Genomic DNA, 25,204 nt, shown 5'->3' with positions numbered 1-25,204 from the left:
TCAGAATTAAAAGGACTGTAAAGGCATTAATTGATTTAGCAGATCTTACAGTTCAAGTACTAAAACTGACGGCTAATGACTTCAGAGAGATCAATAGTTCATAGCTCTTATCTGACTTGCATAAGGCAATTTAAAATAAATTATTCCATAAACTGGAGAAGTAGCTCAAAAATAGTTTTTATAACCTGGCTTTACTAACTACAGTATATAACTTATAGGTGGTTGGAAAGCATCATTCAAGAGTTGGAATTGTAGTGGACACCATCTTCATATTTCCCAAAAGTCTCCTTTCAGACTCCATACCTGGTATGAATGCCTAAAACATCTCTCTGCTTTTGCTCTGGGAGTGAATTGGCCGCTGCCAGGATGCACAGGGTCCGCCAGTGAGTCTTGTCCTGCAGACAGGAAGAGAATATGATGGGTGAAAACCAGAGGGGCTTCTGTCCCCCCACACAGTCTCAAAAGAGGGAATGCATTGGCAGAGGAAACCTGCAGACCCCCTCAGATAATTAAATGTAAGGTATAAATCAGTGTGTAAGCGGTAATCACACAAGCTCCTGCCAACAAAACACAATGATCATAAATCCAGAGGAAAACAAAGCGTCCTCAGGAACAAAGCCGCTTCAATCCCCATTGAATTGGGCTGGATATGCATTTCACTGACACTGCAAAGTCCCTTTGTTGAGGGAAAAACTACATGTTTAACAGCTAGGATGAGGCTTCATATTCAAAATTATTTCAGTAGATAAAGGAGCTTCTAAGGCTGCAGGACAGTCGACTTTAAAGAAGGCCCTTTTAAATAGACAACGTTACAATGATTGTATATATTTAAATTCTAGAACTATTCATATTCCAACTGATCTCTCAGTTTGATCAAAATCAAATAGAGCACGTATTTTCCTTGGCTGGAGTCACGCAAGTTCCATAGGAAATGAGAGGCCTTTAAATGAGCAATAGCTTTTTTGGATATTTTATGGATAATGTTTATCAACATAAACATAAAATCTCACTGTTTACAATTAAGATTTTATAAAGAAAAATGTCACATCTGGTTTAGCATCGGTTGCTCATGGGACCAGTGATATCTGCACGGATAAAGAGCTTCTTTACTGACTTTGGCTTTGAGACGCCTCTAGAGGTGGAGGGCAGTCCTCTGATGATGAGTGGCTTTGCTTTACCCAAAGTAAGCTGATTCGCAAAAAGTAAACAACTTAACAAAGCCCATGATAAAGTACAAGGCATTTTTTAGTAAATGCAGCCTATTGCAAGGATCAATTCTTGTTTGGTGCATCAGGTTCCAACTCTGTTGGACGGAAACCTGTAGAGAGTTCAGTCATATCGTTCGGAGAACAGGACCTACGCCTGCACACAGACCACATGAAGCACAAACAATAGACCAGTGTGAGTTAAGACATGATCTTGTCTAAAGAAAGAGTTCAGTTTGTCTAAATGCTAAAAATGTAGGTGATAGGCTGAAATGGGCTAAAGAGCAAACTCTCTGAAGATGAAAGTTGAAAGCCCCAGGGTTGGTTCAGGCGACATTTTTCATCAAGACATTTTGTCTTCAAATGTCACGTGCAATCTTAATGTCTTTAACCTGCATCGACAATATTTATTTCATAGGAAGAAAAAGAAAAGGAAGAGAATGCCTTTTACCACTTTGACATTTTGACAGGAACAAGTAATAGCTGAAAGATGACATTTGTGTTTGGGAAGCAAAAAGCATACCACTCGCTGTATTGATTTGTCGAAAAATGTGAATGGTGTGAGACATGAAAAGAAGTTATTGATCCTTGCTGAAATCATGCTTATTAAAGTCTGAGTAGAGAGCGAGGCTGATAATGGCTCAGCCAACGAATGCATCCTGATAAGGTCAGGATGAGGTGGAACTATGGGTCCAACTGCTGGTTTGGTTTAATTTGCTTGAAAACCATTTTCTTTTTTTCATGACGAAAATGAAAATCCATTTGTTTACAAGTTCCTTAATCCCGGCTTCGCTGCTGGGAAAAAGAATGATGGAGAGGGACCTCCATTGTCGAGATCAAAGCCACTCTCATGTGTTGAGCCGTCAACTTCAAAATATTGCGCCCGAGGACATTTGCGGGCTTGTTTAAATAAATAACTACAAGCACGTGCAATGAATTTAACATGAAAGCTTGAAACCTGATGAAATTCACTGGCAAAGAAGAGTGTTGAGAGTTGAAAAAGCAGGAAACATTAACAAGCAGGTGTTAGCATTTAAAATATCTTTAGTTGTTTTTTTTTTTTTCCTTTCAGGACGTACACAACTAATTGGATCCATTAGTTCAAACATCACATAATCTGACCTGAAGCGTTAAACAAAGCTATTATTAAAAAGCTAAGTGGGGAAAACTACATTAAAATCCTCACATTGTGGTCCGCCAGGCAAAGATGGATTATAGGATGTCTGGGCTTTCAGAATAAACATCTGGTGTTTTTATCCTTTTGCTAATCTGCCGGGACCAAAGCTTGTTACTGAGATTATTGCTAATCAGCACAAAAGGAACTAGTGGATCCAGAAGACAATGATATTACCCTGTGGTGTTTTGTTCAAGCCCCTGAGTGATCAATAAGGTTGTAAGCGTGCATTTAAATCACAGTGCCCTCTGCTCCTGGGTAAACATCCATGTGAATGGGGAGCGACAGCTTAGTGTTTTTCCAGTCAAGCCCACAATTTTAAACAATAATGACTTTTTAATGTGGACCTGTGATTACATTGTCACAGTGAAATACGGGTCTTCTTGACTGCATTGGAAATGAGGGCCTAAATGTGAAATACAACGTCGGCATAGATTACAGCGCCGCACCAGGTGAGGCAATCTTCATAAATTCAAATCTAATCTTAACAGCAGAGTGAGTGGAGAAGGAGTTATCAGAGTGGAGGAGGAGACGGGCCCACTTGGAGGCTAGTTAGTTAGGTTAGAACAACGAAAAGATGAAAATTAAGAGGAAAAAAATCAACCCACAGCTTTTATTACAACTTTAATTATTTATTAGGGCTGTACTAAGATTTTGCGTTACAAGATCTCACAGTTTTGTCAAAGTGAAGTCTGAAGAAACACTTTCCAGGTGCTTTCAACATTACATCTTGTCCAGTGAAGAAAGAGTATTGCGATCCCTGGAATGTGTGTGTTTTACAGTTTAAGTTCAGTGTTTGCAAACTCAGTTAAATGCCAGTTCAGTCTGCCTGCAGATGAGTTACTGGGACACAGAGTGTTGCCTCAAGGAGCGGTTAAAAGCGTCAGAAAATGGCATTGCTTTATGCTACGGCTTCAAAATTACAGTTTTCTCTAATGCTATTTAAGTGGTTTCTTTTATATGTAACTTTTGAAGAATTGCATGGATGCATCACTGATCCCGCTCTATTTATTGTTGCACCCCTTTAGCCACAAACAAGTCAACTGGTTGAAAGGAGGCTCTAAAATGTTTCCTTATGTCACCAGAAAGAGACATTTAGAAATATTTTGTTTCCAAAAATATACAAGCAGCACTTAAAAAGTGATTGAAACGAATACCATCCATGTTTTCATTCAAGCTGCACTATTCATTCTGTAAACATGAATGAAATGTAAGAAAAAGAAATCCTGAACAGCATGTGAAGTCAACATTAGTAAAGACATTTCAGAATAGCCTGAATGAAGCTCGTCCAGTGCCGAGCGACCTGGTTCGTGATTCGGTTCTAATAACCGTGTTGAATTACCTGTTATTACTCTTTCCGAGACATGCATCAGTCATATGTCTTTCCCAGGTTGAGCAGGGACACAGGGACGTCAGTGAGGTGACAAATCACTGAGATGTGTTGTGGTGCTAAGCTGGGCATCCGTCAGCACCTTGTCAGGAGCTGCTGCCCTGCATTATCCATTCACTGCCTGCAACCACAAGTGATCACAGTTTGATGGCTCAAACCATGCTCCTTGTAGGACATTTCTTATTCAAGTCACAATGCTGTCATTGACGTTTTAGAGCCTGCGGGGCACATGCGCTGATAATAGCTCACTTCCTATTAGCAGCCAGCATTCAGACGTCCTGACAGAAGTCTTGCATTATGACAACAGCGTCAATATCTCACTAAAGCGAGCTCTGGTAGTACTTTGGGTTTAAACACTTTTATTCTTTCAGGCTGTCACCTCCAGCACCATTAATTCACAACACTTACCTTCACATTTAGGCCAGAGAGGAAGATACTTCAGTGTATACAACCTCAGAAATTCGCCTTGGGGTTTTGCTCGTATTTGCTAATGTAACAGATACCTGATTAAAAAGGCTTTGCCTCTATAATGTCTGCTACAACTGTAGATACTCAAATATGATCTTCAAAAAATAAATACTGGCTTGCTGTTTTTGCACATTTATGATGCCAGAAAGCGCCACTTTTTTGTCAACTGTAATTATCATTGCAGCATACGTTTAACACCCCTAATGAAGTCAGAAAAGTGTCTGGCAGCCTCACTGATTTTCCCAGTTCACTCGTTACAGTTTGATTTTTTCTTAAAGTATTTATTTATTTTTTTAATTTTAAAGCTATTCGGAGTTTGTTCAGAATGCTCTCAGTTTAATAAATGCGCTAAGATGTTAACCATTTAAATACACAAACCAGCTAACTGTTTATCAATTCACCATTAATGGTTAGGAACCGATTACATACGCAGTTTTTCAAAACTTCCATAAATAAAAAAACTCTTTTTTGTAGATGTAGAGACCAAAATTCAGCATATGTATAACCTTCTGCTATTTGGTACTTTCATGTGCCTGCCTCAATATCACCGTCTTTGACAATCAAAAAGTGCAATCACTAAATAGAGATTCCTTATAAAATGGGGATATCAAAATATGCATCTTGACAAGAGGAGAAAACTTACATAAGATGTAACTTATAAAAACTCTCAGTCTCTGCTTTGGCTTGTTTTAATCCTCCTCGATCTAAAATGGTGATATCCTTAGTAAACAGTCACAACGCTTATCTGTTCAAATGTTACAACAGCAAACCCAAACTAGAATCAAATGAAGCAAGATGGAGGCAAAAGTAGAATTTTACTTAATACAGTGTTGCACAAATATGTCACCTAATCTTAACATGACGGATATCAGCATAAATAATTCTAAATGCATGCAATCTTTAAATGTACCATTGTCTTAACTATCTCTTCATACAAGTGCTTGTGCCTAAAAGTCCAAGTCACAAGTCCATGCATAATTTTCCTTTTACAATGTACATCTCACTTTTATACAAAATATTTTATTATGTAAATTATTCCTTTACAAATGTATCATGTATTACCTTGTGCTGTGCTAGCCAACAAGTCAACAACTGGTCTGAAACACATGGACACTGGATTCATGTGTCATTGAGCCCATGGATGGTGGTTTGTGCTCTACAAGGGCAGAGCACAAAGAATATATATATTTCTTTCATTACTAAGAAACCTTTTACTTCATAAAGGTGCGTATTTTGAAATTTTCACACCTCATGACGATGACGGAGTAAAAGGTCAAAGTCGCTCAGTGTGCAACAGAGGTGATGGAGGAATTAGTAACCTGCTGAAAAGCTACAGGAAGCGGCTTTCATGGCTCAGCGCTTGTTCTCTCCAAGCAAATGCATTTTGATTTCATCGTTACCCTGCAGGTTGGCACAGAAATCATTGAGTTAAACGGGGGGAAAAGTACAAAATAGAACATTATTGTATGCAAGTGTTTGTGTCAGACATAGGAAGATAATGGAAGAAATAATAAAGTAGGTAGGGATTGGTTGAATCTTAGGTTTTCACACATCTGTGACAGGAAATTGCACTTAGTGGTCCCCATGTACATGTTAAAGCATATTTGAAGAAAGCATTTTGAGAATAGAGAATTGGAAATAAAGAGCAGTTGAGTGAAAATGCATTTTGTGCGATTCCCTCACGTCCTTGGATGCATTTATCTTTCTTGTGCATGATTCTCAGATGCCTCATATACTCGGCTAAAGGGTTTCTCTCATTAAAAAACAATGTGATATCTCCAATTTCTAATTAAATAGGACATTATCTCAAAGACGAGCTGGGACGGAAAGCGACCCTAAAACGAGTTATGAAAAAGACGAGTTCCTCATTGTCTAATCATGCTTTTGCTCATCTCAATGGTGTCTAAGCACTCAGCTGATACTCGGGAATCAACTGGGGTTATTACGGAGCTTATCTACCCAGGAGAATGGTTTTGTTTTTCAAAATCTGTTGGTAATTTGAGAAGTACTTCTTTGCAGAAGTTAAAACCCATCCGGTTTGCAGGATTAGATGAAAACTGAATCTGGATTGAATGTATCTCTGCTTTTGTTGCCATTTTTTTTCTTTTTCTAATTTAAGACATACCTCCTGAAATATTGCACATGCTAGTTGTGGTTTCATGTATGAACTCAGTATGTTGCATTCAGTGATCAAATGATTACCTTCTCAGTTTTTAACTAGTCAGTCACTGATCTCAATACACTGCTTTCTGTATGTATCTATAATTCAAGACAGATAAAAATAAATGTGAACCATAGCAACCCACAGTTTGTAATGATTTATTTTTTTAAGAAACAAGTCAAACCTGACTATTCCACATCACTTCTGCTTTATCTTATATGTGCTTGCCATTATACACTCAGTTTTCAGCAAAGTGTGCTGTGAGGTACTTCTCTTCTGCTGACAACTGGGGTGGCTCAGTGGCCTAAATACTCTTCCAAACTCTTAAGAGTGTTGCTGTCAGTTCATATGAAATGCATGCTACATGATGGGAACTTCCTGTGTGTCAGTAACCACGAACATGAGTCCCGTGGTAAAGGGTTTAATCAGCTGAAATGCCTTTTTTGTCAGGCCAAAGCTACACTGAGGCACAGAGGTACAACCAATGCGATGCTCATGTTTATCTGTATACATGTGAGTGAGTGCGTGCGGCTTGAAAACAGCAGTACATCATGCCTAGAAATTAAGTGTATTTCCTGCATGCAGGAAAAATATATATAGTACAAGATGCCATAAAGAAGTAGCTCTCGTGTGGTTTAGTAGTGTGAAGGAGACCAGTGTAACCTCCAGTGTCATTAAACTGCCTCATCTAGCATGCATCAGTGATTTAATGCTCTATAAAAAGCATAACTACCCTAAAAAGACACCTCTCCTGCCACGGTGCCAGAGGGCCACCAAGGCACCTTCTGGCCAACCCGCCTTTCTCGGAAATATGACAAGGACACAAGCCCAATGACTTCCTCCAACATCAGGTCTGCCTGGAACTGATAAAGGTACATAATTACACAGCCTCATTTATCTCTGAGAGTCAATCCCATCGCTACCTGCTGATGGTGGGAACTTTCATGCACCGAACCTGGGCTCAATTTCAGATAACATTGTTTCCAGCCTTTCAGCCAACACTTTCCTTACTCTGGATCGCAATGAGATTTAAAGTCATTTTCTAAATGATGAAGAGGTCTGCTATTGTCAGACTGGCTACGGTCCAGAGGGATGATCAGGAGACCTCAGCAAAGCAATCAACCCCCCCCCCTCTACTACCGCTGAAGGTTGGCTTCGTTACTGGTGTAAAATTAACTGTTATTGCTGTACGGTGTTAAGATTTTATGCATACATTCATTCTTAACGCAAATGCAGAAAGTGGAAGTAGGTAACAATAAGATTTTATCCTATGGTTGATAAAACCCAAATTAAAAGCATTACCAAATGCACAGCTTTGTTTTCTTTATTTTTCTTTAACAGATGAAAAAAATTAACTCATCACGAAAGAATGTAAAGAGTAGTAGATACAGCAATGTTGTAAACAATTTATTAAAACAAAACTCATAATTTTTTTAGAATATTGGTGACTGTTCATGATTCTCTCTCATTTATTCTTGGTTTCTGTTTTTTCATTGGGCCCCTCAAAAGGTAATAGGTATAAAACATTGTCCTGATGCTTTGCAAAAAGGTTGGGGTCTTTTTGGTCATTACACCAATATAGATACAATTTTGATCTGCCTCAGGAAAAGTGGAGAAAGTTGATACAAGCTTGCTTCTCTGGTCAATTCAGGCGAATAAATTTCCTGATTGGCTGTACCCCCTACAGCAGGGCTACGGAAGACTGCTGATGATAATTTTTTGTAGTAGTGCCAAGATTATTTCCAATGTGTATATTAAGGAATATTTGGATTCAATTCATACAGTCGTCAGTTATAAGCATCTTTAGAGGAGATCTCAAATATTAGGAGTTTTAGCTATTCTGCAGGGGCTTGTGGTCCCTAATACTGCAAATACTGAGGGCCAACTGCACAGGAAACTCTTGTCATCATGCATTGATATACACCATCATGAAAGACGGATTAGCAAAAGTGAAGCTCACTAATTTTTCCACCAATGCTGTATTTCCAACATTTTACTGTACCATCTCCCTGCTTCTCTTTCCTTATACATATTTGTTTTCCAGCAGCCATTACACAAAGGCAAAGATTAGACCTTGAAGGAAACTGAAAAAGTAGATAAAACATTGATGCTTGATTGCTTCCTGCTACCAGGATCTGTCAGTTTGCCGATACGTTTTATTTGTCATTAGACCAAAAAAAAAAACCTAAGTCTGCTATTCAGTTATTTGTTTGCTGTGTCCTGCTTAACAAGAGCGATAAGTGTTGCTCCTTTATGTTTTAGTTTTCACAAAATGACCATCTGTTTCACAAGAAACATTTCCAAACAGAAAATGTGTTGTCTTATAAATGACGGAGATCAGTAAGAGTCCCCTCTGAGGCAGCTGATCAGCAGCACACAGTGATGATGGTTAAACAACACACTCCTGAAGTTTCCCAGAATTACAGAGGTTGTGTTTTATGAGAGCAAAACTTTGACGCTTTCACACTGTGGAAGTCTGAATGGACTGAATGGCAATAACATCTTCTAAAGGTAGTAATGCCAACTATTCACAATTCCATATCACATGGAAAGCCTGAATGAGAAGCAATCATCAGCCAAGATTGAATTATTGATAAAGCCTAAATTGGTATTGACTGAGTCCATGTCCAGATGGAAATGAGCCTAAAAGCCCTAAAAACCTTTACAGGGAATGGCAATCACACTAAATGTAATGCCAGAAGTCTTTTGCAGAGATTCAATTATTAAAGCTTTTTTTTGTCTTTGAATAAATACTACTTCACAATTATTTAAAGAAATGATAGAAAGAAACTAAATATATGATGACGTTGCTTTCTACAAGAAATGTCACAAATGTATATGAACATACAGATCAAACAGATAACACAACCAAAAATGCAAACAGTTATCCTACATATCATTGACAGCAAAGGTTCTTTCAGTTGAACCTAAAACATGTAGGAAGAGAATTCAGTCACTTTTTACAAGCAATATTTACCAAGTATCAGACTCATACAGCTGCTGTATAAGTCATAGACCTTTCAAATGTCTGTTACTCTCCAGACAGAAATTCAAAAGTTGCTTCTAGTCACGCAAAGGCTTTGAAATCTCTCCGCTTTTTCAGACATACAGTATGTGTTATTGTAAGAACACATTTAATTGTTGTTTGAATTACAGATTATGTGTCAAGTCATTTTTTAATGATCAAATACTGACAAAACTTCTGAAGGCAGTTGTACATTATGCTGCCTGTGATTATGTCAACTACATGCCCAGTATGATTGTGGAAATGTGCCTTTTGTCATGGGGGGTAAAAAAAAAATGCCTCGGATAACCTTGCAGACTGCTTCTAGCAACATTTGAGAAAAGAAAAAAGTGTTGCTTTCAGGAGCTCCATGATTTCCAGTGTGGTGCCATGACAGGGTGCCAGCTTTGCAATAAGTCCAGTGATGAAATTCTTTCTGGGAAGGATGACACCTCAGCCAAAAAGAAGTAGTAGGTCACAGAGAATCCCAGAGAAGAGTCAGTAGGTGCTGAGGCACACAGGACACAGAGGTCACAAACTTTCTGCAGAATCTGCAGAAACAGACATTCAAACCTCACATGATCTTCAAATTTATCTCCAAAACAGTGCAAAGAAAGCTGTATGGAATGGGATTTATAGACTGAGCACCAAATGCAAAGCATAATGCTGGATGCCATGGTGGTAAGCATGCTCCCAGAAACACTAGAAGCTTGGAGACTTGTCCTCTGGAGTGATGAATCACACTTTTCCGTTTTGAAATCTACTAGAGGAGTCTTGGTTTTGCAGCCACCTGATGAAAAGCACTTTCCTGACAGCATTCTGTGAAGTGCAAAGTTTAGTGCAGAGAGGATTTTAGTGCAATGCCAATTTTCAGGAGTTGGGCTCCATCTCTTAGTTCCAGTGAAATTAACCCACAATGCTTCAGCAAACCAAGTCATTTTGGACAATTTCATGCTTCTCACTCTGTGGGAACCCTTCGGAGGTGGTCCCTTCCTGTTCCAACAGAAATGTGCACCAGTGCATAAAGCAAGGTCCATAAATGCATGAATGAGCAAGTTTGGAAAGACCTGACTGAACCAGGCAGGCTCTCAGATTTGGAGTTGACATTATTTTGAATAAGCAATATTGGAATCACTGTGCAAAATTAATTAGATGTGTGATTTGAAAAAAGACGAATGCACAGAGAGTACATTTGGTGCTGGGTTTTGGTCACTTAGAATTCAGACCCTCAAAAATATGATGTCATTTTATACCAAAAATCATGCACAAAATCATGCATAATGCTGTTGTTTCATAGAAGAAACAACAGCACTGGACTGTGCTCCAAGTAAGGATGTTGGCAAGCATTTAAATAAAATAAAAGAATATTTACTGTGTGGACATAGTATATATTATGTAATAACATTCAAAACATATAATCTCTTTTAGGGAAAACATAAATCAGTGGAAACCAAATAATTGAATGTAAACACATCACAAACAGATTAATGCATCATAATATATTATAAATACATATAAAGTTAGGTATACCCACAGGCATGTATTTAATGAATTTTACAGTAGCTGGTGGTTTGCATACAGCAGACGCATTAAGCTCAACATCTCCTCCGAACATCTTGGTTTAAAGACGTAGATCATGTCTCCGTGAAGATATTTTCAGAAGATTGCAGACAATGAGACTCTACATTACTCCAAGAGGACTTGTAAGGGAAGAGCGACCAATTCTCAGGTCGATCTTCACATCTCACATCATTTTCTCAGCCACTGCAGTAATGGGTGTTGTTGCAGTAGGTCATGGAAGAATCAGATTGGACTGACGGGGTGAGAGCTTGCTGCGTACGTGAAATGAAACGCAGGGCCTGTGATAGATTAGGTGGGAGACGAAGTAGACTGCTACACTTATGTCTGAGACAGTCAGGTGTGAAATTAAACTGGAAACAGACACAGACGAGGATTGTTCAATGCAAAATGAATCGGCACCTGCGCGTGCAAACGACAGAAATATTTAAATACTGTGAATTTGAACCGCAACACATTCCACTCCAGACTTGTTCTGTAAACACTGCATTTCAGTTGTGTTTTATTAACAGGGTCTCACTCTGTAAATATATCATGTTTGCTCCACAGCGACAAGCATTGTACTTTGGCAATAATGGTAGAAAAATGTAAAAAGGCTCCAACGTTAAAACAGCAACACTTGACATTAAACATATTTAGTGTTCCACTCATTTTTTTTTGTCAAAGAAATGAAATAAATGAAAGTAACCTTTTTATTGAATCATAAGCAAGTGCAAATGAACAACTCAGCTTCTTTATACTTACCTTTTTAAATTGTAATTTCAAAATTTCTCAAGTGCCACCAAAGATAGGTGCTATGGTATTTGTACAATAGCTCGAAAACCAGTGGCCTAGTATTACGGAAAAAAAAACTCAGCCCACCAAACATTATTGTAAAGGTTATTTTTTTGCTTTACCACCCATGATTGTTCAGGTGTTGCTATTGGGAAATTGTCAGAGTGAGCTGGATGAGTTGCAAACATCAGGTTGAGATAATAAAAAAATGCATTATTAGGTTGAGGCAGGCATGGTTGAGTTTTGCAATGTCTTAATGCGTTTGCTGCCCAATTCACCATAAAACATTGCTATCTTTTATTTCTGAGCCACGACTGGTTCTCTCGTGCACTGTGAATGGAAAAGGAGTAAGGTGATAAACCATTTCATGTCCAACATGAAGTCAGGTGAACTTTTATTGTTTTTACATCTGCAAGACTTGCTAAAATTATATATGCCTATAAAAAACAGACAGAGCTCTGATAATGATATTGATGATTGCATGGGTTTTTAGGCTTCTAGTAGCCAAATTCACAACGTTATTTTCAGGAACAAACTGGAGCCCTATTGTTGCAGGCCATGGCTACTGTCTGGCTTTCCCTCTAGTAAAACAAAAAGGAAAGAAAGCATGTGCTATGTACCAATCAATCAAATCAAATTCCTGCTCTTGGAATTGAGATAAAAATAAAAAAGGTGTTTGGATTAATGTACATATAATTACTGGTATCTCAGTCAAACAGAGGGATAAATGGTAAAATTATAGAAAATAAAATCTATTTGATCTAAAACTAAATGTGGGCAAATATAATACAAGTCAGTTCTCTTTCCAATTAAAATCCATATAGCATGATTCAATGCGCCAGGTGTGTGTGTGTGGGGGTGTACATGTGTGTGTGTTTGTTCGTTGGGCTGTACTGTATGTCTTCAGGGACAAAAATGCAGAGTGTGCTGAATTATTGAGCTGAATTTTCACGGACTGAAGGTCAGTGAGTGAGGGGGGAAACAGGGCCTGATAAAAAATTGATGTCTTCATATTGTCTGCTGAGCCAAGTACCTTAATACTAAAAATTGCAGAGATTATTATTTCCAAAGTCAACACTATCCAATTTCTGTCTTATTAAAGAGTGAAAACTAAATATGTTGAATCAAAGAAAAAAAAAAATGGAGATTGTGACAATGGGCAGTTTCTGAAGATAACACTGATATTAGCCACTTAAAATATATGATTATTAAGTAATAATTATGATTCTATTCCCCATCCATTACATCATCATTATTCATCTTTAAAAGAGCCACTGAGATTTATGTGCCTGCTGTGCAGTGAAACTTTACTCCACTAAGATTTCTCCAGCAGAAGAAATCTATTGCAGACTAATTGGATTATCAGTGGAGTATTACAAAATGATCTTCCAGCTTCGCCTGTAGTCCTCTTAATGAGCTCCATCCTCATAAACTCAGTGCTGGCCTTCTCTTATGGCCTAATTGATATTTCATTAGTACCTTTCTATTTATGATTTTAATGGCTTGTTCCATCACAGTAACAGGCGGGGCTGCTAAAGGGGCCTGCCCAGGGTTTTTTGTTGAATATATTGTCAGCTTCATTGTGGTTAGGATGTGATGCAATAAAAAAAAAAAATCTGGATTTATGTTTTTACCCTTTAGAAACATGGTTTGGAAGAGCAAGGAGTCATTAAGCAGACCTCAATGTTTATGTGCTTTAAGAACACATGCAGACTTTAGATGCTATGCTAGCTCACACGCAGAATGCAATATCTACAATTTTCTCTTTGTAAACAGCGTTTATGCTCTGTAAAAATGTGACAAAAGTGAATTATGCTTTCTGTCAGAAGTACAAATACATCACATAGAAGCAAAGGTGCATTTATATTTATAGAGAAAACAAGGTGCTTACTTTAAAAGAGAGATTCACAGAGATAATTTTAAGTTGTAGTCATAGACAAATGAGTGTTTGGTTTGGGAGTGGGGCCTCATTTGCAATAATACAGAGACTGCTTTGATTTGTTGTGGCACCTGTAGGAGTGAAGACAGACCCGAGCCACACAACTAATCTCTACATCCGTGGTCTCAAACTCCTGTCTTCAGTCTCCTGAAACCTTTAGATGTCTCTCTGCTTCAGCTCAACTGGCTCCAATATTAGTTCATTATCAAAAAGAGCTTGACTGCATGCTATTGAGGCAGTTTCGCTGTTCAAGTGTGTGGGACATGGGACACATCTAAAAGTTGCAGGCCTCTGACCCTCATGGAATGCAGTTTGAGACCGGTGTTACAGATTAAATTCGACATTCACAACCCTCGGCTATGGTCTTGACCAAAAGAACAAGATTCCAGCCTAATCCACTGTGACTTAGGTGAGCCCCTCTTCTGCTACATAAGGCATCAACTGAGACAGCTAAGGAATCTGACAAAGGATGAATCCTAAGGACTTCCCATTTGGAGGATTGAAAGGCATATCTAATTGAGACGAGTCCATACGGCAAACTCAGAACTTGTTGGAGGGACTATATATCCGTCCTAACCTGGGAATATTTCAGGATCCCCCAAAATGAGTTAAAAAGTGTCATTGAGGAAAGGGATGTCTGTTTCCATATTGATCTGCCGCCCTTTCGCTGATAAGTGGAGTGCAAAACTGTGTGTATTATGTCATAATAATAAAATAGAAAGTGGTTGAGACTCAGAAGCAGAAAGAAAAACTAATTGGAAACAGGAATGCAGTATGTTAAAGTTAAAAAGGCAACATAAAACATATAGAACAGAAAATGGAAATAGAGAATATACCTACACATGTCAAAATCAAAAAGTTCTTAGGCCAACAAAAATATGTAAAACAGTAAAAAATAATACAGCCAAGAGAATTCAACTGGAACCAAACACTTTCTACCTGTTCCACTTCTAACGCTGTTTCTTTGCAGCTTGATTAGTGATCACGTTGGACATGTTTGATGGTTTATATAAGAGTTAGTCTACAATCAAGGTTCAGTGTTTTATTTCAATTGCACTGGGCTACAGGAATATTTTCTTCTATCTCATATTGCACTTCTTGAAAGATCTGTGGATGGCACAGCAATTGGTCTAAATTGCTCCTTGGACAACAGCATTGAACACGACGTCAACAGGCAGGTGGATATTTTATGCAACAGATCTCATTAGGTAAGACAAAACCACGCTGAAACTCAAAGTTGCTGTGACCTATTCTGTACATATTTGTTTTAGGACCTTGATGCACCTCACACAGCCAGCGATATGGAGATGCAATCCATCACACAGTAACAAGCTCCACACTGAAGAAAGCTCATTACAAGCAGGGGCCACTTCGTCTAATGACTTGTGCGAAAGCAAATCCTTGTTTTGTTTGAGGAAACGGGACCTGTGAGCGCGGCGACTTTTACAGGGAGTGTCCACAGTCGCATTACAGTGGGGAGAGGAAAGCTTTGCACAGTGGCTTTGCTCTGATCAAAGGAAAAGGACTTTGATAAATGCTGTTCATTAGGCACACCCGAGTGGCTTGAAGGAATAGGACTCAGACATCAAGGGAGGGAAACAAAGGAAGGCCAGAAGACAGAGAAGAAGGGAGGAAGAGAGCGAATATAAGAAGTGGCACTGACAGCTAACTGCAGTTTAATTATGCAACAGTATAGAAACAATATTCACATTCAAAATGTATTTTTGTCAAACGCGTGCTTTCAATTTCTAAAAGCGGCCACCGGGTGGAGACAACTGTCTTGTCAGTACAAAGCGCCTCTTGCTGAGTGCCTCATTGGCAGTCCACACATCACTCTGACCTGTAGCGTTTTCAGTATTAATCTGAAATAAATGGGGTAGTGTGTCAGTGGGAGAAATAATGTGTTAATGTGTGGAAATGAATAATGGGAAGCCATTTAAAATAAAAAAAGCACACACACTGCCACTGCGTGGGTAGAACCCACTGCCCTACAAGTGTACCTGACTGATTGTTTTATGGATGGAAGGTGACACACACAAAATGGAGGATGACAGATGAAGTCATCCTCCACTCATTAATATCAACAACTGGGTGATGAGCTTAAACTCAACCTTCTCTGTCTGGGCTGAAGTTAAGCTGCGCCCGAGGTGCTCATGTACAACATCATTACTGTACAGGAAATTTAAGCTGTTATGCTTTAATGTGCTTCACAGGCCGATTTTCTTTTACTGCCAGATGGATAAAAAAACAAAAAAAAAACAAATGGCAATCTGTTTCTTAGGCTTGCAGGAAAACAAACTGATTTGATATACTGCCTTTCTGCCTTTACGCGGGACAACCTAGGGAAACCCGACTGTCACACAAAGTCTTCCCAGATGCCATAGATTCAATTCTGCAGATATGAATACTATTTTCAAATCCAATTCTTAGAAATTAAATGAACCGACAGCCAGTTGGAGGAATCTCGGATTTAGACCCTTCTTTGAAAATACTGTTTGCCTTAATTTGTATATTCGATTCAGTTCCAAAGCAATTCAATTTCACATTATTTCACTAGAAAAAATCACTGAGCATCCATACTGCTTCCCAGGAGGCCTTTGGGGGATTCAGTGTATATGAAAAACAACATAAGCAAAGCAAAATCCTTACAAAGGAAAATATTAGTACTCATTACATCAGACAACACTGTGTCTCTCAATAAAAAAGTGTAGAAATAATTTGAAATGTCAGCATTTCAGCTGATTTCTTATGCATGTATTCCAGAAGATGGTTGGAATTGCTTTTGTTAGATAAACAATGGCTTCAAAAAAATGCTGCTACGATGAGCTAATTCTGCTGGCATGCTTCTTTGCACTTTATAGGTGTTTAAATAAGGTTGTTTGGCAGACGAGTGTCACAGCTGTTACCTTCACTTTCTGCAAAGCCAAATCTTAAAACATGCTGTGCTCCTTTTGAGCTTCTCTGTTCACAGACAGCAAAATTGGAACTTTGATAAAAATCAAAGATGATACAAACATATAACAGATCACTCGTCTGTAACATTTTTGCATCAGTGCGGAATACTTCTTATAATCTATCTCTGCCTTTGTTGCTTCAGCCGGTAGGCTTATTAAACAAACAAAATATGCAATTAGATTCCTAGACTTCATAAAAGTTGCATTGTGATGTGATAATGAGGATTTAGTTGATGATGCAAGAGAACCGCAAGAGTGGAACTGGAGCAAGAGGAAGAGACAAATACAGAGAAGTCGGGCGCTGCAGAGTGAAACCAATGGAGCAAAGCTGGAAATTATCTTGTATTATAGTGCCTTCAAAACATTTTTTTTTTAACATTTTGTTTTAATCAACTTAAAATGTTTGTTTACTGTATTTGCAGAGATATTACAGGATAGGCTAAGAGAAATTACTGCATAGTTGTTCACAAATGAAAATGTGAAAAATGTGGAGTGTATCCAACCCCCATAAGTGAGGAACTTGTAGAACCCCCTCTCTGCTGAGATTAGATCTTTCGGTGAAGCTCTTCACCAGCCTCAAGTTTTCTGCTCTCCAACAGTTTTTCCACTAGGATTGTCCTGCATTCAGCTCCATTTATCCCCATCAACTCTAATCAGTTCCCTAGTGTCAGTTGGACAATTGAATATTTACGACTCCCATGCCGGAGTATTTTTCTTGAGAGTGCTGCGCATCAATGTGATGTCCTCTGGAACCAGTCCAGACTAACTCCAGCAGGGTCAGGGGCTTTCCTTAGAAAACATTAACCCCACAATCAGACTAACCAGCAATTAATCATGAATTCTACTTCATAAAAAAACACTGATAACACAATTAATATTAAGTTCCTACTTCCATTTTCAAGATGCTGTTTTCAAATAAAACTATTTACAATCAAAATTGTTGACAGAGGAATACTTCACTTCTTTATAAGTAAAGCAGACCACACAGGTCTGTTTGGTTAAATGTAAATGTGAGTAAAATGTGTACGAGCGTCTCTAATGCTACGTTCACACTGCAGCCTGAAGTAACTCAAATGAGATTTTTTTTTTTTTTTGCCCTTATATTTGTTTATGAGTCTGAACAACACCGATCGGATTTTTACAAATGCAATCCAGGCCACCTGGATATGCTGTCCCAGATGAAATATGTATCTGATCTTTTCAAATGCGACTTATGTCTGTACGACACACAACGTGTTCCTCACTCCTCTGCATCCTGATACGCAGAAGTGACAATAAAAACAAGAATCATGGCAGACGGTAATGCAGATTGAGTTGTTAATGTGCTGGAGACCAACTTCAAAATGACAAGACATGCTCCTCCATTACCGTCCGTGTTTACTCCCATCAACACTGAGCATGCTCGCTACGTGTGACGTTGCTGCGTCCTCCACTGTGCACGCGGGACATTTTTAGGTTGTTTGTCGTTCACACAAAAGATCACATGAAAGCTATTTGGAAATGTGATCGACTGTGCAAAAACAATCGGATTTCACAAAAAAAATGGGATTGAGCATTGAGGCCTGCAATGTGCAGACTACAAACGGAGAGAGGCGAGTGTGTAGGGCAATCCAGCTGTCATAAAGATCGGGACATGTAATTTAATTTATGTGTGCGTTTGCGTGTATGGGTGTGTGTTTTGCTCTCAGGGGGCGGGTTGGGGCTGCGCCATCACAATACAATTCATATCAGAGTAGAAGAGTGAGTACAAAAGCATACTATGCATGTTGCACATTTTTATTTGTAAAAACAAACAGTGTGTGACTTTATATCACTTTGCACTCTTTTGTGTTGGTCTTTCACATGAAATGGGAATAAATTCAGACAAAATGTGAAAATATTTAAGGGGTATGAATATTCTTGCAAAGCAACAAATGAGGCTTTGTATTCTTTGACCATAGAAATAAAAAGAGATCAAATCTGATTTAATTTGCTGAATATTCGGGAGGCAGATGTTCGTTCTCTCAGAATTATTAGATTTTAAGTTGCCCCACAAAATCCTTTATATTCGGCTTTAAACATGGATACTTCCAAGGAGGCTCCGAACCTTCCTGGACCAATAACTCGGCTCCTCCTCATTATTTTTTACACACACAATTAATGGATTGTCTTTTTTCCCCCCCCTCCATCTTCTTGAAAGGGCATATCATGAGTAATAAAGTCCAGATGCATCTGAAATCCGCTGAAGTGGTTAAAAGGATGAAGGAGCATGAGGAGTGTGGGTCATAAACTGCAGAGAACTACATTTAGATCCAAGATTAAGACAGCAGCAGGGGCTGAAAAATGAATACATGAAAGAAGACAGACAGGAAAGCACTCCAACTATTTAACCACACGATCAACGATTTCTAGCAAGTCCTCTGTGATATCTGACAGTTGACCCATATTCGAAATCTCTGTCCTTGACCCACTTTGCTCTCTCATTATTTCCTGGTCACAGAGTTACACACACATGACTTTTCACCTTCAGATCTGTACCTACGTCCTGAATAATTGAACACCAAATCTCCAGTCCTTTGAAACATTCGTGCTTTTCGTGATAAAAATGAATGTTTGTCATACACATGCAGCATGCGAGGCAGTAGCATTGTCACATTTACCTTATGGTTTATGTTCAGGCAGAAAGAAGAGCAACGATTTTTACTGACACCATTTCTTTTCCCATTTTATCTCAAGTAGAGAGCGGCAGTCAGCAGTTCACTTAAAAGGAGCATCAACATTTTGTCAAATGCACCAGTTGAACGCAAAATGTGAGGGAATGATCAATATCCATTTCATCTCAGACAGCACAAAGAAAGTGGTGGAACGTGCTCAGCTTTCTCTGATAAATTGACAACCATAGATAATGTATAAGCCTGTCACTGTGCAGGTTTAAAGACTCTATATAGTTCTTTTATAAATAGGACCTTTTAAAATGGTGAAAAATATACACCCAGGTTTCAAAAATATGTTTAGATTTGAGCAAACAAGCTTCACAGTTAAGGCCACCACTTGCATAGCCTCAGTGAAGACTGAGTTGCGTCGTAATGCTTTCAGCAATGTTCTGAGCATGTACACAAACAAAAATCCATGCTGTTCTCTTATAGAGCTTGGAGAATGTATGTTTGGCAAAATACCTTTACTTTAAATGCTATGACCAAGAATGAAACCAAGATTAACAGAAATAAAATAACTCCTCAAACTTTTTATATTTTTGTCCTATTACAACCACAAACTTCACAGAATTTTATGCAGAAAACAAGGTAAAAGGCAATTCTGAGATGGATGCAGAATAATAAATTGACTGAATTTACATAGAGCCTTTCTGACCAGAGATCCACGTTCATTGAACTGCAACCACTAATGTGCAGATCAGGAGGCAACTTGGAGTTAAGTCCCTTTCCCAGGGGCATATCAACATGTGGCAGGAAGAAGCTTGAATCAAAGCCACAATCTTCCGATTTCAAAACAACTGCCGTATCCACTGAGCCACAGTCGCCCAAATGGTTTTCAAAACATCTAACAAACATCTGACACAGTTCTTTTAGTTCCGACTTCTAAACAGTTCCTGCTGTTCAAGATGCAATCAGTCCTGGAAGAAAACTTGCTAAAGGTTGCAAAAGACTTGGGGTGGAGCTTCACCTTTACCCTGAATCATTGACAACCCAAACATTAAACTGAATGAAGGTAGAGCCAGTGACTTATTTGACCTTAACAGCTCTACTAGTTACCCTGATGACCTTATTAATACAATTGTTCAGACTACAACTTTTAGCTCTGATGCATCCTACCCAAGTTTGAAGTTCAAAAGCCATTTGGATGAAATGCGATACGTCCAACTTGGGTGATATTTTGACATGTCGGCTCTGAACATCTAATTCAGTTTGTATTAGACTCAGGCAGCAATAACAATTAGATACCAGAGTTGTCTCATTTAAATCACATCACAATAACTTTGTCTTCACTGCAGCAGACAATCCAAGTTTCATACTGGTCACTATAATGTAAACCAACATTTCAAGCATCCACAAATAATTTTATTCAGGGACCAACACTATAAAGACAAGATCCCTTCATCAGAAGTGTAAATCCCAGAGATGTGACATCTCGTTAAGAGGGTTTCTTGAAAGATGAAGACTCAGGCAAGTGTGAGTGGCAGTAAACAGGATCTGATCTACGCCATCTGATACCAGATCAGCAGATACTGAATTTCAGCTCGATAGCTAAATCTCTATTGTATATTTCAAAGCTGAGCAGCCGGTATTGTGTCTGCACTCATTCATTGGAGCGTAATCCCATATTGAGGAGTAATCCACAGGCTGAGCAGTCAAAGAGAGCTCGCCCTCTTTACTCAGTCAAGCCTAACGGAGGTAGCTGAGGAGATTTTAAAGCCCTCACTGCCATGCCTGAAGGGTCAGTGTGAGGTGAAAATGAACTGGAGTCTTTATGTGCTCTAAAAAGATGATAACATTTGCACACATGTAAAACAAATTGCTAGATTTCAGAGGGGTTTCAGTGGGATGAAACCCCTCTGAAACCCCAATTTTGATTGGTTAGCATTTGTTGTGTGCTCAGCATAAAAACTGTGAGGCCACACTGCGCGACTGGTTGTGCAGTGCATCCAAACACACACACACACACACACACACACACGCTTCTTTTCAATGCATGCAGAGGAATGATTGACTTGTGCTGCATGAATCATTCATAATTCTGTCTAGGTGAAAGAAATTGGATTCTGTTGGGAGAAATTCCCCACATCAGCGCTCTCCTGTAATTTTCTTGCAGGGCTTGGGACAAGGAAAGCTAAATTGCAGTGGGAAACATTACCTTCGAAAGGTACATTGCTAGCCCTGACAGAGCTATTAGCACGGGGAGAGAGCCCAATGATACGATGTCCCCCAGGGAGCAGCTGAGAAGACGGGTGGTAATGATGACGGTCACCACCACTCCCCATCTATCTGCCCCTCTTCTCATCTGAGCTAGTGAAGGTAAAACACTAATCACACAACGCAAAAATTGAAACAGTCAAATGTTTTTTTAACTGACCGATGCTGAGGTACAGTACCTTACAAATGTATTCATACCGCTTTGAAATTTCTCACACATTACAAAGACAACCTGCAATATATACAAGTTTTAGATTTTATGTTACAGACTAAAAGGAAGTAGCACATAATTACTAAGTGAATGGGAAACGATATACTATGGTTTTCAAATTGTTTAGCAAAAATCAGCTTCGCCTGTGTAAATGCAGCAAAACGCGTTTCTCTTAAGAGTGATGAAAGTACTAGAGGATTTTATTTGTCAAGAAAGAAACACACTTAAATATATTAATTCCAGTATCTGTAATCTATAAAATATGAACACTTTTGCAAAATACTTTTACATAGCAAATGCAAGTGAGGTGAACAGTAAAGCCTGAATTGTAAATAGCACATTTTACATTAAATATACATGATGTGGTTCCTTCTTGTTTTTAGGCAGAACTTTTTGTTTTGCACCAGAGAACAAACAATTTACTAGGTTCCGTTTTGACTAGCTAATCTCAGAAAAAATCACTAAAAACAAATGCCAAGCCAATAGCAAAAAACAAAACAAAAAAAAAACTAATTAGTTTTTACAAACTGTCAACAGGAAACGAGCTGCGTCACTTTGCTCATCCTTTGCCCCTGAAGTCGTCTTGACTCACCTGGCAGCGACTGGCACACGTGCTACGTGCTCTGTCTGCCTTATCGCCATTACCCAGACACCAGCCGTAACAAACAACCTGTAATCCCCTTAGAGCTGTAAAAAACACTGGCTCCACAGACCCGTGGCACCATTAACAGAGTGAAACAAGAACTCTCACACAGCTGAATGCTTCACTTACTTCACTTGTGAACCACTTATCTTTTTAATTTGTTTATTTTTTTTATTTTTTCACCCATTTTTCCATCTTGTGGGATCTACATCTACACATCCCTGCACTTTGCACAATATTTTCTCTTAAATCGCTGTGACATCAGGCATAATGACACATTTCTCATAAGCAGTTTGTTTTAAGCTTGACGTGAATTTCATGCTTTTGAAACAGCATCTCTGCATAGCACCTTCAAATACTTCTGGGGCGGTGGGCTCAGACACAAAACGCAAGCAACGGCATTTGTTCTTGGGGGCATGAGTGTTCGAATAACGACCTTGAGCTTCTCCCACATGTCACCAGACTGGCACAGACTTTGATTAGGAGTAATTAATGCTTCCACATCTGGTGGGAACTCCCCTAGCCCTTCCTAAATTTCTCTCCAGATTTTCCTTCATGTGCGCCTCATGTCTAAATTTCTCTGCTTACAATCCAAAACCATTACAGAGCCTTGGCTGCATGTGTTTCGATTCTGAATTTTAAAGATATTTTTCATACCTTCTTCTAAGGATCCTGAGTCAGATTTCTGAGTCAGCTGTGTTGTTCTGAGAAAGTTTTATTGTCACCTTACTGGATCCTGAGCTTTTGATCTGCTTTCCGTGGTGAGTTGTGCTGCTTCCCCTGTTCAGAAGATGAAACGCCCGTTTTCTGGCAACCTGAGCAAAGCAATTTCCCTGGCAGTGATCCTTAACCGCTCTGGCCTCTCCAAGGAGTTGCACATCACTTGTTCGGAGAAAGAAAGGAGGCTGATGGAAATAACAGTTGGCCACAGAATGTTTGCCTCCACTTACCAGCTGACACGAAGTGCGCCAAACGCCAGATGCAAAATGTGCAGCACAGCTTACGCCTTTTTTTTCTTAAATGTAAGAAAATGTACATGCGATGGCCTTCTTCTGTCCTTCTGGGTTGTATAATTAGCAGCAGATGTAAACATAATAAAATACTGAGCTTGTAATGTGATGGCTAAAATACTGCCTTTTTTATTTTTTACACTTTTTGTTTAAAGACAGATCTATCCTTGGTGATAATATCTGTAACAATATCATGTAGATCATTTATTTAAGAGTAAAGAGATGCAAACATAAATCGGAACCAAGATATATTGTAATAAATGCCATATGCATTAAATGTAAGTATTTTTTTCAAGAGTTATTTCCATAATTTAATAAACTAGTTAAACTTTTGTTGTTGTTTGTTTACAAAATATCAATATAAACATTATATTGTGCCACAAATTAGTTTAATGTGGCAAAAAAACCATATTAGAGATCCATGTTATAGCTGTCCTTCAAAAACACCTAGACAACAAAATAGCTTTAAAAGTATTAATCTGTGTAAACAAATTCTAAAATTTCAGGTAGTTCAGTCAAAATGTATAAAAAAACAGACAAAATAATGATAAAAAAAATGGTCAAAAAAATTCTGACTGAAAAATCTAACCACTATTCTTGCAGAAATACAAGTCCATTTTCAGTGTTTCAGCAAAACTCAATGTTTAACGAAGTCTTTGGTAACAATATTCTAACATTGAAAGTTTAAAATCAGGTAAAAAGAAAAAATGTCCCTCCTCCACCTACAAACAGACCTGCATTTTTAATTTAGGGTTCAGTTGGACGGCATCTTTGAGGAGGGCAGTACTGACCTCTAAAAGTATGCTATTTTGGCCGTTATTTCAAAGCTGTGTTAATGGAACGTGTCTGTCAACATTTCCTCTTCCCCGCACACACACAGACTAATTTGAAGTCGGAGGAGTGGTTTCAGGACAATACAGTCGGCTCAGGTTACCCGAGGTAAACCACACATGATGATCGAATGTTTTGTTCCCGAACAATGAGCGACTCAGCTGTCAACACCAGTCCATTGACCACTGTCCACACAGGGATACACCCTCTCCTTGGCCCCATCAGTGGCTTGTGTTTGGCTCAGCAGAGCAGCTGACTCCCAGAGACAGGACCATGTCCAGCCATTATCACTCCCAGCATGGGATCACAGGCAGGCTGGCTTTTGGAAGGAACTTGATGCGTGTTGATCTGTTAAAAGCATCGACTTCCCCTCCACCCCCCTCTCGGAGATGGATTATTTTTCTGATAATCCTTACAGATCCTGCCACAAAAATGAAAGCTAAACTACACAAGTGCGTGTCTAATATTTTCAAATTAGAACATTGAGATTGTGTGGGTTCAGTAGTGTGGATTTAGTTATACAAACAAAGTGTTAGAAAAAGTACAAATGGAAGTAAGACTGCATCTTTGAATTCAGTCTAGTCTGGGTTTGACAATTTCTGTAAATCTGCAGATTGATTCTGGGCAGATAAATATTCATGAGAGATGCACACAGGTAAAAGGTTGTCAATACATGACCGCATGAATAAACATCATCTCCTGTCCCACTGCAATTACAGCCTTTAAGCAAGTAGTTGAAGTAATTGATGTCCCAAAATGCACTCAAAGCCATTGAACCAAACTGCAAATTGGGTTTTCACCTACATGATAAGCAAAGATGGCTCGACCACTGGGCATATTCCCCGTCCTCCCACTAATGGTCTGTTCTGTTTGGGCTCTCATCCATGATGGCTGGCCACATATGTGTGTGTGTGTGTGTGTGTGTGTGCGTGTGCGTGTGTGTGTGTGCGTGTGT

General features: G+C 38.9%; 1 long non-coding RNA gene across 1 annotated transcript in view; it reads right to left on the bottom strand.

Annotated features, from left to right (window-relative positions):
• Positions 1–334: 334 nt before the first annotated feature.
• LOC103459001 (uncharacterized) overlaps positions 335–25,204 on the bottom strand; it is a 125,548-nt gene continuing 100,678 nt past the window's right edge. Inside the window, exon 4 of the long non-coding RNA XR_532659.1 lies at positions 335–395. This is a non-coding gene — a long non-coding RNA (uncharacterized LOC103459001). The remainder of the gene's footprint in view (positions 396–25,204) is intronic.

The sequence above is a fragment of the Poecilia reticulata genome, linkage group LG22 (genome assembly GCF_000633615.1).
Source record: "Poecilia reticulata strain Guanapo linkage group LG22, Guppy_female_1.0+MT, whole genome shotgun sequence".
NCBI lineage: Eukaryota > Metazoa > Chordata > Actinopteri > Cyprinodontiformes > Poeciliidae > Poecilia > Poecilia reticulata.
Note: the sequence above shows the minus strand (reverse complement) of the source record. Positions and strands in the feature narration are given on the sequence as shown.